At 38.7% G+C, this 16,835-nt stretch overlaps 1 long non-coding RNA gene across 2 annotated transcripts in view; it reads right to left on the bottom strand.

The window, feature by feature from the left end:
- LOC122238759 overlaps positions 1-16,214 on the bottom strand; it is a 29,094-nt gene extending 12,880 nt beyond the window's left edge. The window contains exons 1-4 of one of the 2 annotated variants that reach the window (XR_006217895.1): positions 15,575-16,214; positions 15,132-15,252; positions 14,088-14,251; positions 9,853-11,551 (exon numbers count right to left, since the gene is read on the bottom strand). This is a non-coding gene — a long non-coding RNA (uncharacterized LOC122238759). Of the gene's footprint in view, positions 1-9,852; positions 11,552-14,087; positions 14,252-15,131; positions 15,253-15,574 lie in introns of those variants that run through there. The other variant, XR_006217894.1, reaches the window with a different exon arrangement.
- Between the last annotated feature and the right edge of the window lie 621 nt (positions 16,215-16,835).

Genomic DNA, 16,835 nt, shown 5'->3' with positions numbered 1-16,835 from the left:
ATCTTCAAAATTGAAACCATCCATTTTATTTGTTGTTTGAAAAGATTAAAAAAACTATGTTGATTATTATTTACTGCATGAAAATCATTTCATCACACGGTGGAGCTGGGGAAAGGGGGTTATAAAAATGACCCAGTCAGGGGGTCAAATATGTTAGGAATGCCACTGGGAATTACTGAATGTTTTTGATGGGAGGAGTCACAAAAGAATGGTCAAGGTGAATCATAAAAGACACCATCATTAAATCTGCATGTGCTTGTATATATGTCTAGTTGCCTATATGTTGTAACTAGAAAAGGAAAAAAGCAAGGTACATGTTGTCAAAACAATACAAATATTAGTTATGGAGAATATTCTGGCATGGGGTCTTGAGAGGTTGCTGTGTTTTCAGGGTACAATATCGATTCTACCTCCAGCTGGTCTGCCCTTGAAAGCAGACAGTTCTCCTTTTTAACTGCCAGGAGAGAATACTGCATCAAGGAGTCAGTAGGAAATAAGACAGTTTAGAGGCTTTTGTCACCCAAGATCTCGGGAAATGTCAGCTGAGAAAATCATTCCTTAGAGTTTTTTGTTAAGGATGCACGGTTGTCATGACTTGTACTGTTGTTCACAATATTCCATGCACATCCCTACGGGAAGATTATACTTCCCCATCCTATAGAAGACTGGCCTGGCTCCACAGCCGACTTGCTTCAGCTAGTAAAATGTCAGTAGACGTAACACGGCTTTTGGGCAGTTTTAAGAGTCAGTGTGTGGTTTGCTGTGTTTTTTTCCCCAGTCTCTGTGATCACGAAAGCATGGAGCCAATAATCAGTTGGGTTCCTGAGTGACTGCCGTGCGCATTACTCTTTTGTCAAACTATGATGAGTATATAGCATGGACAAGAAATAAACACTGGAATTTTAGGCGGCTAAGACATCCCGGTTGATTATTTGTCATCACAACACCAACTAGCCCAACTTAATTGGTAGAGCAGTCCTTCCATTTGGGCAGATACTCTCAAAACTATACCCAAAAGTAGCCAGACCAGGAGAAATTACATTTGTGGAACTCATTGTATAGATATCGGTAGAACTGCTTTTACTGAATAGCAGTTGATGTGAAGTTCATCCAGATTGAAAGACACTATAAACATGCCTCATAAAATTCATCCTGGTCCACACCTAAGAATATCGTCATGGTTTAGGAGCATTCTGCTGATGTAACTTGCTGAACAACCTCAAAAGAGGCTCTCAGCTTCCTGGAAATCAACCTGAAAAAGATGAATTTGACCAAGTTTATAATATGAAGCATTTGAAAGACAGACATAGGTACTGATTTTGCTCAGGAGAACGTTAAGAATCCTTAACGCAAAGCCCAGCCAGAGGAGGAAAATGTTGACCCAGGTCTATTCATCACTATTCCTTCCAAGCTTCCCTTATCACACTCTCCTCCCCCTCCTCCCTTAAACATGAGAAAAAAAAAATCCAGCAATTAAAATGTCTGGCCCAGGGAGACAGAGAGCCCAGCTCCAGTCCATACCTAAAATTGGGCCTCAGGACCCCTAAGGCCTCATTCTGGTTTAGGTGCAGATCTGCCATTTGTTGACAGACTCTTTCCCAGCACCAAGTATGTTGGGGTCACTGGGAAAGAGGAAACTTATGAATAAATTTGAAAGGGGGTCTGAAAATTTAGATGAATGCCAGAGGAGTCCTTTGTGAATAAAATTAAGCAGTCAGCGCCATTGAGGACAAACATTTTAACTGGCTCGACTTCACAGCTACCTCCCAAGGCTTCCTCCAGGAGGCAGAGGCATGGGTCTGTGTTAAATGGCTTAATTTTCTTAATCAACTATTTCATTGTGAGTTTTTAATTTCATTCCCATGCTTATTTTTTTTTTCATTTTGCCATAATACAGCTCTAAGTACCGTGGCAAACATTTGACAGTTTGCTCAGCAGGTGCTGGGCTCTGCGGGGCTCGCAGAGCTCTACCTTTTATTAATTGGGTTTCAAAATGTGTTCCTGTGTGAACAGAAGCTAAGATGGGACTATTGTACCTGTCAACATGAAGCTGGGCGAAATAAAATATTTGGAATGTGTTTTAAAATAACTCATTGTGAGCTTGATCGGTTGAGAATTTAAAAGCAGAAATATTCTTTAATGTTGAAATAAATAATCATGCAATCAAAACGGCAATAAAATTAAAGAAACGATGGGGTTTGTTCAAGGTGCTTCAGTATTTGATAACAATGAGAACATTTTCTTTATGCCCAACAGGTTATGCATTGAAAAGGTAGTTCTGAAAAAGCATTTTAATAAAAACTTCAGGGGCCCGGGGAGGTCGTACCTACTTTGGAAACCAACAACGAAGGCTCTCTAAATATTTCTGATGGTTCCAATTTAATTTTTTGGCTCAGTTTGGAAGGTTTTCTCCCCTTATCAAGAAAAACTCTCAATCTGAAATTTCAAATTTCAGTCTAAAGGAAGCCCTCCCAAGCAGTGACGCTCTGGGAATGTGTCTCTCTTTTGGCGATGCAGAACTCTTTGTGACTCTTTTCTCCCCTTTTCATATATGCACTTCAAATTCAATGAACTTTAATGACATATATTCTAAGACTCCCACTCAGAGCAGAAGGAGGGGAAGGGAACACAGTAAAAGTTGGCCCAAAAAACTCAGGCCCTGTCTTGTCATTATTATTGTCCTTTCTATCATTAATTTTGCTCAGCTCTGAAAAAATGAATGTTCTCCATGTCCCCCAAAAGGGGCTGTGTCCTGAAGTTTAAGCATGGGGAAAATAAAGATAAAGCCACAACAATCCTAAGATGAAAGCCTAAAGAATTTATATTCGCACACATATATAGAGACATGTTTGTTTGTTTCTGATTTTAAAAAAATAATAAATTATCATTATGAAAATCTTGAAGAGTTGTGGCAATGGGCAAGGTAAAAAGAGAAAAATCCCTGAAATTTTACTTGCAGAGATGGCCGCCGTTTGGGCTATTCCCTACTGGACTCTTTCCATGCATTTTTAACACGCAAACACACACACACACACACACACACACACACACACACACGGGTTTTTTTATTGAAAAACAAAAATAGAGCCATGTCAAACAGTGTGTTTCAACTTGCTTTGTACACTTGTCAATATATAAAGGACAATGTTTTTGTTTGATGTATAGAACTGCCACATTCTTTTGATGTCTGTCCAGTATTTTGCTGAAATCCAATACATTGATGGAAAGTAATTTTTTAACCAACTCTTATGGACAAATGTTTTCAAAGTTTCTGATATATCAATGTTACAGTCATTTGGTTGGATATTTCCAGAGGATAGATTTCTAAAAACAGAACTAAGGAGTTAAAGTTAAAATATTGCTACCTATTTCCAAGTTACCTCCAAAAATGTTGCAACAATGTGCATTCCTATCTACAACGTATGAGAAAATATACCACTCCACCTTATTTTTAAGTTTTGCTAACCTGAAAGATAAACTATATCTCATTATTGTGTAAATTTGCATTTTTAGCTATGCTGAGGTTGTTTACACATATTTACTTGGAATCTTTACAGCATTTGTGTCATCTTACCAAGGAATATGGGACAGCTTTATTAAGTCTTCTTTATGTCTTTCAGCAAAGCCATATTATTTTTCCTGATAGATACCTTGCAAATGTCTTATTAAATTTCTATGTATTATATATGTTTTATTGTTGATGAACTGGGATTTTTCTTTCATTATATTTTCAAGTGATTTTCCTAATATACCTATTCATATAAACCTATTCATATAAACCTATTCATATTTGGATTCCTGTTTTATTTCTAGCTGCTTTCCTAAACTCTATGAGCTTTAGTAAAGTTTCATTTGGCTTCAGTTTTTGTATTTTGATTTTGCTCTTAGGTAAACTATCATAATGCCACAGGTAATACAGTTTGCCTGTTATTTTCCAATAAGGATGCAGTCATAACAATGGTTATTCTCTTCTTATTTCAGAATTCACTGAGAAAGCCTTCAGTTTTTCACTGTTTATGATGGTGTTTTATCATCTGTTTGGGGCCTTAGACCACTTTAGGAATCTAATAAAGTTATAGACCCTTTTTCCCCTTCCTTCAAATGTATGTGCTGTACAAACAAGAAAATTTTTCATATATCTTGAGTTGATTCATACACCCCTGGAGGCTGATGAATACACTCACACAAAAACACAGCACAAGACAGGCTCCACTGACATAACTAAAGTTGCTTCAACGGGACTGGCCAAAGGGAAAATTTCCAAGTAGGCGAAGGGTGTCGATTTAATGCAACAAGTATTTGTTGAGCTCTCATTAGGGGTTCTAGTTTCCCAACAGAAGGGTTAGCTTTCCAACGCAATTAAAAACAGACACTCTGCAAGACACTGGCTATAAATCCTCCCTGAATTACTCTCAGTCCATCCAGAAGGAGGGACAGATGAGTAAACAGAAAAACACAAAACTGGTGTTAAAGATGTGTGTGCGTTCTGGATGAGAGCATACCTGAATATTGTTTCCATCAACTACAGGAAGATTTACAGAGACTGTGCTTTTTGGAGTACAATTTTAAAGATGATATTGAAGGGGCAAAGACAATCCAAAAAAGAGGGAAAACAAACAACAGCAAAGGTAGTTTGGCCTCAGATATTTGTAGAATGATGGGTAGTTCCCTATGCTCGACACAGAAAAAGGACAAAGATTTTCACTGCACTGTTTGAAATGACTTTGTTTTTATGGTAGCCTCAGCCAAAATAACATAGTGTTACAAATCTTGCAAAATAAAGATTCCTCAGAAACCTCACACAAATTGCATAACTCTTGAGCTATTTCTGTTTCAGGATAGAAACCTCATAGATACGCTCAGTCTTACCAATGGTTTACCAATTTAGTCCTTTTGTTCCTTCCTTACTTAATTGATCCAGACTACTGTGGCCCGCTGAGAATGCCTGAGGGCTTGCTTTGTCTGGTACCAATTTCAGAGACTTCTAACTGAATGCGTAGCAGAAGTTGTTAGCAGTTGCTGGAAATTAGTGTGAAAAAGTTGGCTTTGGGGAGACTAACCTAGAAATACCAATTATCTATTTTACATCCATACACAGAAAAGAATATGTCTCTTAGAAATATTCACTTACGTTCTATTCATCTTTTTTTTCTTTTCTTTCTTTTTTTTTTTTTTTCTTTTTTGAGAGGGAGAGAGAGAAAGTGAGAGCAAGTGAGGGGCAGAGGGAAAGGGAGAGAGAAAATCTCAAACAGGCTCCACACCCAGCTCGGAGCCAGAGGTGGGGATCGATCTCACGGCCTTGAGATCAAGACCTGAGCAGAAATCAAGAGTCTGATGCTTAACTGAGCCACGCAGGTACCTCACGTTCTATTCATCTTAATTGAATTCCTTGGCCATATTTGTCCATGAATGGCATACTTCTTTTTCATTGTTTCTGTCAATCCATTATCTTTTCTATCTTGGTCCCCTCTATATTCTAATTTTCTCCATGGTTCTTCCTTCCATCACTATTCCTAGGTAATCTCCATTGCTAGTCACCAGACCAGAGGTTGCTCCTTCATTCTTGTGCAACAATGGTATTTTGCCTTCCAATCTCAACTGAATCAGAATATAATTGGGTGAGGCTGTTGTGGGGCTGGGGGAAGGGGAGGAAATGGGGAGAAGGGTATGGCAGACATCAGTACTTTTTTAAAGCTTCTCAGGTGATTTTCATGAATAGCCAGTATGGAGAACCACTGGAACCAAGAACATCACTCATTAATCCCTCTATATAGCCCTCACCACTCATCTACCCCTAATCCTGTCACCCATCCCCAAATAGGCTTTAACTGACCAAACCTAGCTTCTCTAGAAAACAATCAATAGTTGCATTCTACTATGGATAGGACCGCTTATGGATTAAATGTTCTCATAATTATGAATGTCTATTAATTTTCACAATTGAGATGCCAAATCTATATATATAAAGGAAAAACAACTTTAAGAAAAATATGGTTTAGGGGCACCTGGATGGCTCAGTCGGTTGGGCGCCCGACTTTGACTCGGGTCATGATCTCGCAGTCCATGAGTTCGAGCCCAGCGTCAGGCTCTGTGCTGACAGCTCAGAGCCTAGAGCCTGCTTCAGATTCTGTGTCTCCCTCTCTCTCTGCCCCTCCCCTGCTCATGCTCTGTCTCTCTCTGTCTCAAAAATAAATTAAAAAAAAAAAGAAAAGAAAAATATATTTCTTATTTTTTTTTCTCTACCTCGATCTCCCCAGTGTAAAACTACTCAGTTCTCTTTATGCCCTACCCATTGGTCATCTGCCTTGTTCCTTTAATTTGTGAAGTCATGTGACTGGGAATATATTTATATAGTAGGATTGCAACGGTGCTGATTCTCACAGAAATTAAGTAACAGTAATGCTTAGAAACACATTAAAGTATTAGTCTTTCGAAAATGCTTAAACGTAAAATATTGCCTAAAGTATTCTATTGTAGACACAAACTGCACCCATTTGGGTTTTCTTTCTCTTATTATTTCTTAGGCTTTATTGGCACCCTTTAAGTCAAGACTGCTTTGGTAAACTCTTCATTAGTGTTTGTCAGATTATTGTTATATTCAGCTACCTTATGTTTTGTTATTATTATAGTCATATCCTCAAAGTGTATTTGTAAAGCATTCTTCACAGATGATCCTAAAACAAGCTGTTATTAAGCATATCATTATAGCATATACACTAGGAAATTTATTTTCAGAAAATGTCAAATAGCTTGAGAGGCTTCCAGAGAATTCTTAAAGATATAATCCAAAAGCCTTCATAAGCTTTCTCTTTTCCTTTCAGGGCTTGTTCCTCTTGGTTCTAGTCGCTGCCTGACCCCTCTTACACCAAGCATCACACAGTGGGTTCCCACTGGACTTGTGGTACGCACATGACTGGAGGGGCAAACTTGCTTATGTTCACTCCATCAAACTCTATCCTGCCCCCAGTCTACTAGTAAGCTCACAGAATGAATTACAATTGAATGATACTGCTTGAAGGGCAGTATGTTTCACCCAAACCAAAATGTCATATTTATGCTTTAAAGCAATTTAAAATAATTAAAAATAATGGTAGGTCAAAAACAATTTTCCTAAACTTAATTGATGTCATGCCCACAAATAGCAATAATTTACTTCTATGCAAAAGCTCTTCAACTCTACACTAAATGCTAAAAGACCTGAATTCTATTTTTCGCTCCAGCACTGATTTCCTGCTATAAGTCTTTTGGTTTCCACATTTATGAGACCAGCAAGCCAGAGAAAAATAAACTGTTGTGTCCTTGGGGCATAAGGACCTCAGAAATTAATGAGTTAATAATTTACACACAGCACGTGTCCCTTTAGAGGGGAATAGCTTTCATAACACACAACAAATATAAAGTTGAAATAACTAAGGATGATAGATGTAGCTAACTCCATTTATTTTGTAATGCGTATGGCATTGTGATTGTAAAAATTTGCCCTAACATGTGGTAGCATTTAGCCAGCACTCCCAATAATATTTATAAGTAGATTGAGAATTAGCCCACAAATACAATTCAGGAAGTTTGTTCTGATGATTTGTTTTTCATGTTCTGTAAAATGAATTGCATTAAAGGTCAGAAAAAGTGCCTTAAAGGAGCACTTCTGTAATATTTAAGGCGCAGTTGATCTTGTTGAACATTATAATAAGACACACATAATTGGCTTCTCTCCTGGGAGTCAAGCTCAGTAACTTTCTGCCAAATTAGCCAAACCGTTGCATAACACGCAGAAAGATGGCAGAATGCAGAGCCAATGGTTTCTGTATTTACTGTTGTTCATTTTTAGCCACAGGAAAGAGGTAAAGAAACTACTGTATGTGATGACAAAGCAGGAATTGGGACCTAACTCCACAGCTGGCTAAATCCACTATTCTCACAGTTCATTGCAACATGAATGCAATTCCCAACAAGTGTACTTAATTTGATCCTGTGACCTCTTGACTTGTAAGGGAATTTTTTTTTTTAGATAAAAAGAAAAGAAATAAAGGGAAGGGAAGGGAGGGGGAAGGGAAGGGAAGGGAAGGGAAGGGAAGGGAAGGGAAGGGAAGGGAAGGGAAGGGAAATAATGGTTGTCAGTCAAACCAAAGGCAATCACCTCCCAAGGTTGACATCAGCTACCTGAACACATCACTACATACACACCTCGAACTTCAATTTTCTCCTTCAAGACCCACTTTCCATATCCCAGCCATTCCACCCACAACACACACGCACGCGCACAGGCACATTCACACGTCCCACAGAGGCAGACGGAACTATATGACAAGGTCAACAGCATCGATAAAATTTAACAACTTAGAAAAAATGTAGAAAATGTTAAAGAAGAATCAGTTTGGGGGGCCTGGGGGGCCCAGTGTGTTAAACGTCTGACTTCGGCTCAGGTCGTGATCTCATGGTTTGTGAGTTGAGCCCTCGTCAGGCTCTGTGCTGACAGCTCAGAACCTGGAGCCTGCTTCTAATTCTGTGTCTCCTTCTCTCTCTGCCCCTCCTCTGCTCATGCCTGTCTCTCTTTCACTCAAAAATAAAGTAAACCTAAAGAGGAATCAATTTGACAAAATAATTTGTTAAAGGAATACAAATTCACATATATTTTTCTAGGGCAATTTTCTAAGTAGTGATTTTGCAAAATGTTCATTTGAAAAGGGAAGCAATGTACTTCACACATTGTTTTTCAACTTCAGTAACCAATCATTTGAACGTGCCCTTAATTTCAAAACGCAATTAAAGTTCAAGTTTACCTGTGGCCTACTTAAAGAAGCTTCCTGGATCAGAAATAAAAGAATATAAATGCTCGTTAAAAGTCTGTGATACGCCTTAGACATCTGACGGAACATCCTAAGATTTTTGGATAAAGTGTTCTGTTATAATGAAAAGACTGTTGTATTAAGTGTGAACAAGTCAAAAATGCACATGAAATGCTTCATTTATTCTGCAAAGGGGAAAAATGTTTAATCAAGTGAGTAAACACTTTTTTAATAACCCAGTAAGAGATTTCATGGAATCCTCCAAAACATAGAAATATTTTGAGATTTTTACATCCTTCTATATGGCAATAAGTTGTCCATCTCCACTTTTCATTTATTTAATTTATTGTTATCTCTGCCTGTGAATTTTGGCTTAATGTTCTCTTTTAGAATGTGTAAACACAAACAAATAAGCAGATGATTGTTATCGGGCCTATTCTAACTAAAATCGCCAAGTTAATATTAAAACAAAACATATATACCACAAAATTTATGTGTCAACCTTTTTAGCATTTATTTTCTGACACATTTTCTTTCCATTATATCTAAATGCGAATATAAGCCAGGATGTGCATTTTCTGTGCCTTTAAGAGCCCTTAGTGTAATAAGCAGATTCATTCTACACTTACCAGAGTATCAAAGCACTTGGAACATTAGTGGTAGAGTTATGCAGATATGAAAGAATTTTCCCGCCAAAGGAATCTAATGTCATCTGAAAACAAATAATTTTTGTCCCTCAATTACATAGGCAAATAAGGTCTCTGGGGAACCAAAATAATTTTCCTGACATCCAGGTGGTAAAGTCCATTCACATCATAAGGCATTATTCTCCTGTTTTCAATTTTAAGACTGTTAGCTATGTACTTCCTAGACCCCTAGCAGATTAGTAGCTGTAAATGGAAAAGGGATAGAAAAAAAAAGCACTCCAACAATGACAAGGATAAATAACTACAGAAAAACTACCAAAAGCAGACAAATAAAATACAGTAATTTGAGATGATATAGAGATTTATTGAAAGGCAAAACTTCTCCATACTTTTAATGGGCCATAAGTGCATTGGTACATGTATATTTATAGTTATACCTGAGTCATAAAATGTTATATTTAATATGCTATTTAGTATATTTAAGAAAGCAGAAATTTTCAAATGGAAAATAATCAGATTTTTTTAAGTTTTAAGGTTAAAAAGTGTAACTTTTAGATATTGAGGAAATTTATTTTTGCAGAACACCTCCTTCTTGGGCAACCACAGAACTATGTAAGATATTTGGCTTGATATAACTTTAAAGTTCAAATGATTACTCTGTTGAAGTAAAAAGCTATAGGAAGTTCAAGTAAAGGATTAGAAGTTTTACCTAGAAGAGAATAATCCTGTTGTCACATTGAAAATGTTTTACCGGTGACGAGACAAACGCAATAAGTAAGGCAGAATGTTGTTGACTGTCCTCGTCTCATTGTTTTTTTAACCAATTAGCACTGTTTACAGAAAGAGGACAATAGATATGAGGGTTAAGATACGGGAGGGGTGGCTTGCTGCTGACTTCATTTCCAGGTTTGGCTAAACCCTACATTTTTCTAGTCTCTGAAGATTCTTTATTTTAAAAACCTGCTGGTTCTTTTCACACAATCCACTGATAGATAAATACATGCATGCCAAAATGGAAGTATAAACCATTCTTGGTCTTATGTTATGGCAAGGGGCAGAGAAGGAAAAGTTTGGACAGGATGATAGTTTTTAGGTTAGGTGTTTTAGACAGCATGCAAAACTGATTAAATAGGGGTTTTCTTGAGCATAGCAATCAGAAAATAATGTACTTAGCTGATGAACCCAGTTCATGGTAAACATTCACTAGCTACCTTTTTGATTTGGCCATATTCTCTCAGCTGAGAGATCTTGGCAGCTTTATCCCATTATCCCATGCTGTTACAGGGCTTGTATTTTATCCCATCATGCTTTGCAGCAGAGTGGCAAACTGATATCACACAAACTTTCAGTAACTCAATAATGCTTAGTGTCTATTGCTCAAATGAGGGAAATATTCATTCAGTGCAGGTTGGATCCCACTGGCCAAGCTGATGGCTTACAACTGATCCAGATGTCTGTAGTCCTTCATAGCCAATTCTCTAGTCCAGCCAATTAGTCTTAACATTGAAGCAATTGACTTACCTGCTGACAGCCTGAATCAACAGATAATTTATGACCTGAACTTCTGTAATTATTTTAATAGCCTTTTCATACCCTTTCCATTCTATTTATCATAATAAGAGCATTTGAAATGAGAACTCCTCACTAAAGGAAAGAGATGGGTAGGTATTAAAGAAACGTTTTACTGAAGAAATCAGAGACGTGCCCTTTTAAGAGGGTCCATACTGGAAAAAGTCCCCCTCTTCCTCCTTTCAACCCATCAGTTTAGAAATATACTGGCCCCTTTTTCACCATTTTAAGTCATTATTATCTCTTAAATTCCAATTTGCTTATTGCTTATTATCTTCAAACATCTCGAAGATCAACCTACCCTCCATTCTCTTGCTATTATTAACAATGGCGGCTGAAAGAGAAGCCATTCATTTACGTATGATTTCTTCCCACTAATCAGGCCAAGGGGGTTCTTAACTTCAAGAGGCCAGTTTGCCGCCAAGATTGTGCCAACCTGTCTTCATTCTGTGTTCATTCACTTTCTGCTTCTTCACTGCATGTTGCCAGAGGTATTCCCAACATCACTAACCTTGATGACAGACAACTATCATGGCCACCAGAGATGGGCTAAAGAAGAACACAGAACAAGACAAGTTTTGTGAACAAAAACAAATACATGGTTTTAGTCTACTAAGAGAACTAGAGAAACTGTGGTTCAATATTGAACTGCTATACTTTACAGCATACCATAGAGAATACCAAAGAAAATATTGCCTGGGGAGATGCATGCTCAAACCTTCCCATCTGCAGCTGCTATCAATTATTCTGCCCTGATGTGACCAGAAATCTCAGTTTTCAATAGAGAAATATGAGTTGTAAAAGAATCCTTATTGGCCACCCTTACATTCCCCTCCCCACCCCCACCTCCTGATTCTGTTTTGCTTTCCAAACATTTGAAATGTCCACATACTTTGTATCCTAGCCCACTGGGAAGTTAAAAAAGCAAACTTAGCTAGTTTCAGGGCAGAGGAGAGATTTTGTGGCTTTCAGAGAATCTCCATTGGATTACAAAAGCTCATAAAAGGGTACCTTCACCCTAAATGTTATATAAACAGAGTTCTGTCTGTGTGTGTGATTTATACTCTTATTGAAGATCTTGAATCTTCCTTCTCTTCATGCTAGAAGATAAGTGAAGGACAAAAAGTCCATTTAGAACAGTTAACCTGATCATTTTTTAAAAGACGTGTGCAAATCACTGGGGCTGGGATCCCGTTTGTCAACCAAATTGCCAGGAAATAATTTATTACCGACAAGAACAAAGTATGCAGCTGGATATCCCAAACAACGGCATGCTAAATGAGCCAGAGACTTGTTATAAATATCTTCCCCAGGACTGCATTTCCTATAGTCTAAAATTATTCTAAAAGCAGCATGGTATTCATGGAAAAAATAATTGTACTGGGCATCAGGATGTCAGAGTTTCTTTTGCCTGTTCTAGTAACTAGCTTTGCTAATCACATTGGGCCAATTTCAGATTTCTGTGGGGATAAAAATATATAGATATAAATATGTATGTATAATATATATGTATATATAATATACATATATATTATATATACACATATATGATAATAATAAAATAAAAAGGAGAAAAAGAGAAAGAAGAAAGAAAGAAAGAAAGAAAGAAAGAAAGAAAGAAAGAAAGAAAATAAGAAAGGAAGGAAGAGGAGAGGGAAGGAGACTTTATACTGGATGACCTCTGAATTTCTTTCGAGCTCTAAAATTCTACAATGACACCATTAATATCCTGTACAGGAACCCCAAATGCTATACAAATTAGTCTAGGCCCATTTAGAAGATGAGACAACTGCAGTTAGAAAAAGGAAAATGAAGGGATGTTGTAAAATAGGCTTTTGCTTTCTGTGTGAATTATATCATTAAGAAATTGTTCTTCAGGTGCAGTTAGTATAGTAACTTTGAGAAGTGAAAAAGGTTAATAACAAATCCAAAAGCAACAAAGTAATTGGAAATGAGACTTCACTATTTAAAAAAACACATTTTAAAACAAGCAATTGTAATAAATGAAACCTCTCTTCTTGAGAACCCCCAGTTTTTCACTTTTGTTATGTTCCACCTTGCATTGAGTCCCTGTGTGTCCGTCTTCTCTGCTAAACTATAAGCTCTTAGATGTCAGGGGTGGCATTTTATTTGTGTTTCTATATTTCATGCTGATTCGCCCAGAAAGACCCTCAATAAATGTTTGTTGAATTGAATCCTACGTTCAATACATTGGATAAAAGTGGGAAATACTTAGATGGAATAATTAATCAAACTTGACTTGTAAATCTAAATTTTAGATGAATCTCCAAACTTCCTTCTTTTACAAAGGACTTGTGGGACAATGATGACAAGTAGAATCTGTGAAATCTCTAACCAACTGGAGAAGACTCTTCTTACGTGCATAGAAAGAAAAATATCAAAATGCAAGTATGTAATTTTTCCCTTATCAGAATTTCTCCATGGCCCGCTCATTTATTTATCCATTCATCACATATGTAATGGATATCCAATAGTCCGGTTGTACAACTATGATTAAGATATGGCCCCTGCTTTCAACAGAGTGTTTCTAGTTTATGGAGAGAGAAGGTCAATTACAATACAGTGGGGTAATTGTGGTGATATTGATATGTATATAATACATTTATAGCACATAAAAGGGATGCCTGAATGAATGTTGAGGATGATTTAGCTTCTCAAAAGAGGCTATGGATAGCTAAGCTGAATAATGAAGAGTAATTCTGAGTCAGTCAGGGCAAAGATCTAAGACTTGTAGACAAAGGAGAGTGGGGCACATTTTATATTTAGTTAGGAAACTTTAGGTAGCACTTACTGTATAGCAGGCATTTTTCCAATCACTTTGAAAACAGTAACTCCTTTAATACAACAATTATATGCAGAAACTCTTACCAGACCCATTATAAATGAAGAAACCAGGGCACTACCAAAAGGATAAGTAACTTCACAAGGTCAAATAGCTAGTAAGTGGCAGAGCAGAGATTTGAACCCAGGCACTGTGGGGTCAGAGTTTATGCTTTTAACACTGTTGATTAATTGCTGTTGCTCTAAGGCTGGGAGGCAGAGAGCCTGGCTCCTCCCCACTCACCTCTTCCTCCTTTGGTCTTTGCCTGAGCATCGGATTTGGTAATGACTTGCTGTCAACTTGTGTGCTGTCCATCTTCCTCATTGCAAGGGTTCTCACTGAGGGGTTCCAAGCAGGAGAGTCATGTGGTCATATTTGTACTCTACAAACGAGCACTCTGATTGAAGCTGAGGGAAAAGATGTCATTTTGGTAATAATGTCTATGATGTATCTGATATTAAAGTAGAGTTTCAGCCCAGGCACAATTCAAAACAGGGAGATAGACCAAGAAGTAAAAATATTTCAAAGTAAGAGTCTAAGATCTACTCCAGAAGACTCTTAGATGTCTCAACCACATTAAAGTATAAAAGGGTCTAGAGCTGGAGATTAGAAGAGAATTTTTGGAGAGGAGAAGATGTATTTGAAGAAGTCTTTGTTCTGAGTCACACCGACCCCATCTCTGGTCCAGGAGAGAAGGAGATAGCCCTAGCTTCAAATCTAGTCAGACAGTTTCAAGGTGATAGTTGAAGGAAGAATGTTCTGGAGAAAGCAATAGGAGACGCTGGCCCCTAACTCACACTGAAGAAAAGCAACTTTATTAGGATTATTCCAAGAACTTAATGCTTGTCCTCGGCAGTTTAGGTGCTGACTCCCATCCAAAATCCTAAAGGACAAAGATGGGCTGGTCATCTGCGGGCATGTGAGGGAGCCTACTGTACTGAGATGGGGCAGCAGGCCTGCTGTCCTGGCCAGGAATGTGGGGAGGACGGGGCGGGGGGGGGGGGGAGCCATGCATGGGAAGCCGGCACAGAGCTGAGCCGCCAAAGGGCTATCCTACATCCCTGCAGAAGGAGTGTCCAGAAGCTGTCACGCTGGCAAGAGCTGGAGCTTATGCTGGATACACAGGAAATACAGATAAATAAGGAATCAGGCTCAGTCAAACAGCACTTGCCTTTTCAAGCAGAAGTGCGTGTGAGAGACCCTCCCTGATCTGGGAGCAAGGTGAGGAGGAAGGTCTTCTACAAATGCACAAAAGCGTCCATGATAGAATGAGATGGTTTCACCGACCTGCCAAGTTCAGAGAGAAGATGATGCATGATCATCAGGAGAGTATCAGGCGAGTGAGGACTTCCTCGCTGCCTTTTTCTCTCCACTTTCCCTCACCCCCAGTTTAGGAGGGATTCAGAATCTGCAGTTGGCCAAAGAGGGAAGAGAAGTGGAAATCACCACATGACTGAAGAACGAAGAAGTCAACCTTACTTCCCCTTACCTAACAGCAAATTTGATATGGGACATCTTAATGGTTCCAAAGAGGCAATGTTCAGTGACTTAAAGTACAGATAAACATGACCACAGGAAACATGGAGGTTGCCAATCACTCTAAAGGGTAGAGCTTCCTCCCTTCCTCACCCCCCCTCCCCCCACGCCCCCACCCCCCCCCCCCCACCCCCGGAATCAATTTAAAGGGAACAGTGAGGGATGAAAATAAAGATCCTTGGTGATTACATTACCATCACAACTGGTATGCAGCTGAAAGGACAGATCCACCTAGAATATACTGCCCCAAGCCAGCAGGAGCCAGATCCAGGTGAACTTCAGGAACACCAGTCACCCCCAAACTGCCCCGGGGGAATTGTTTTCCTGTGGCAAATGACTTCGTGCAGCCTGCAGCCTTGCAGGCTTCGTGGTCTTTCTCAGTTCCAGCCTCAGGACCCGACAAAGCAGGTTTCTCCAGGAGCTTCGCACTGAGGGCTAAAGATGCTCGCACCGCTATCTGGCCCAAGCACAAGAAGGAAGATTTCAGCTGCACACTGCCGGGTTCTCCATCCCCTCCTGTTGGCAACACCTTCAGCCCATCTTCCGCCACCTTTCCTACTTTGCTCCTGCAGGTCAAGGAATGACTCAGAATTCCTTCAACAGAAGAGGAGCTTCTGTTCTTCAACACATCATGCTCCTTCACCACCAGAGAAAATGACAGTGCTGCCCCCACATCTAGAACCCTCTCTGATCATTTCCTGCCCTGTGTCTGGAAGCCAAAAACGTATGATTAAGGACATGACTCTGAAATAAAACACGTTGGCTCTGAAGCTGACTTTCCCTACTGAGTAACTTTATGACCTCGGATGACGTATTTAGTTGTCCTAACCTCAACTTCCTCATCTGTAAAATGAGCATAATGGTATTATTTACCTCATAAAGTCATGATGAGAATTGCATGACATGATGAACAAAAAATATTCAGCCTACGGTCTGGCACATATAAAGTACTAATCAACGTTTGTCAGACAAATTGAATAACTGGGTCCTGACACATCCAGTTTCCTCGTACTGGAAAGCCACTCCCTCTGCCATCTGTGTGGCAAACTCCTACTGACCCTGCAAAACCTAGACTGAGTGACTGGGGTTATTACAGAGAAAGTAACCTCTCACTGTATCTGCTTCAATAGCCAGAATGTATTGTTAGGTGAGAAAAGCAAAGTGCTTAACAGTGTATATGGCACTGTTTGTAAAAGAAAGTTATGTTAACTTTTGTGTAGAAAGAAGGGCAAATAGCACATAACAAGTATTTTATATGAATTTTTGCTAAGTAAAAACACTAAAAAAAATAAGCCAGAAACTACTAGCAGTGATATTTGAATTGAGCCTTCACAAACAATAAAGTCATCTCTGACTCTGCACGTAGGTGATACAGATATTTATGCACCAACATTGGTTATTGTTTAAGACCCCACTTCTGTAGAGACACCTGGTGGCATGGTTGGTTGAGCGTCC

Source organism: Panthera tigris, chromosome B2 (assembly GCF_018350195.1).
Source record: "Panthera tigris isolate Pti1 chromosome B2, P.tigris_Pti1_mat1.1, whole genome shotgun sequence".
In the NCBI taxonomy this organism is placed as follows: Eukaryota; Metazoa; Chordata; class Mammalia; order Carnivora; family Felidae; genus Panthera; species Panthera tigris.
Note: the sequence above shows the minus strand (reverse complement) of the source record. Positions and strands in the feature narration are given on the sequence as shown.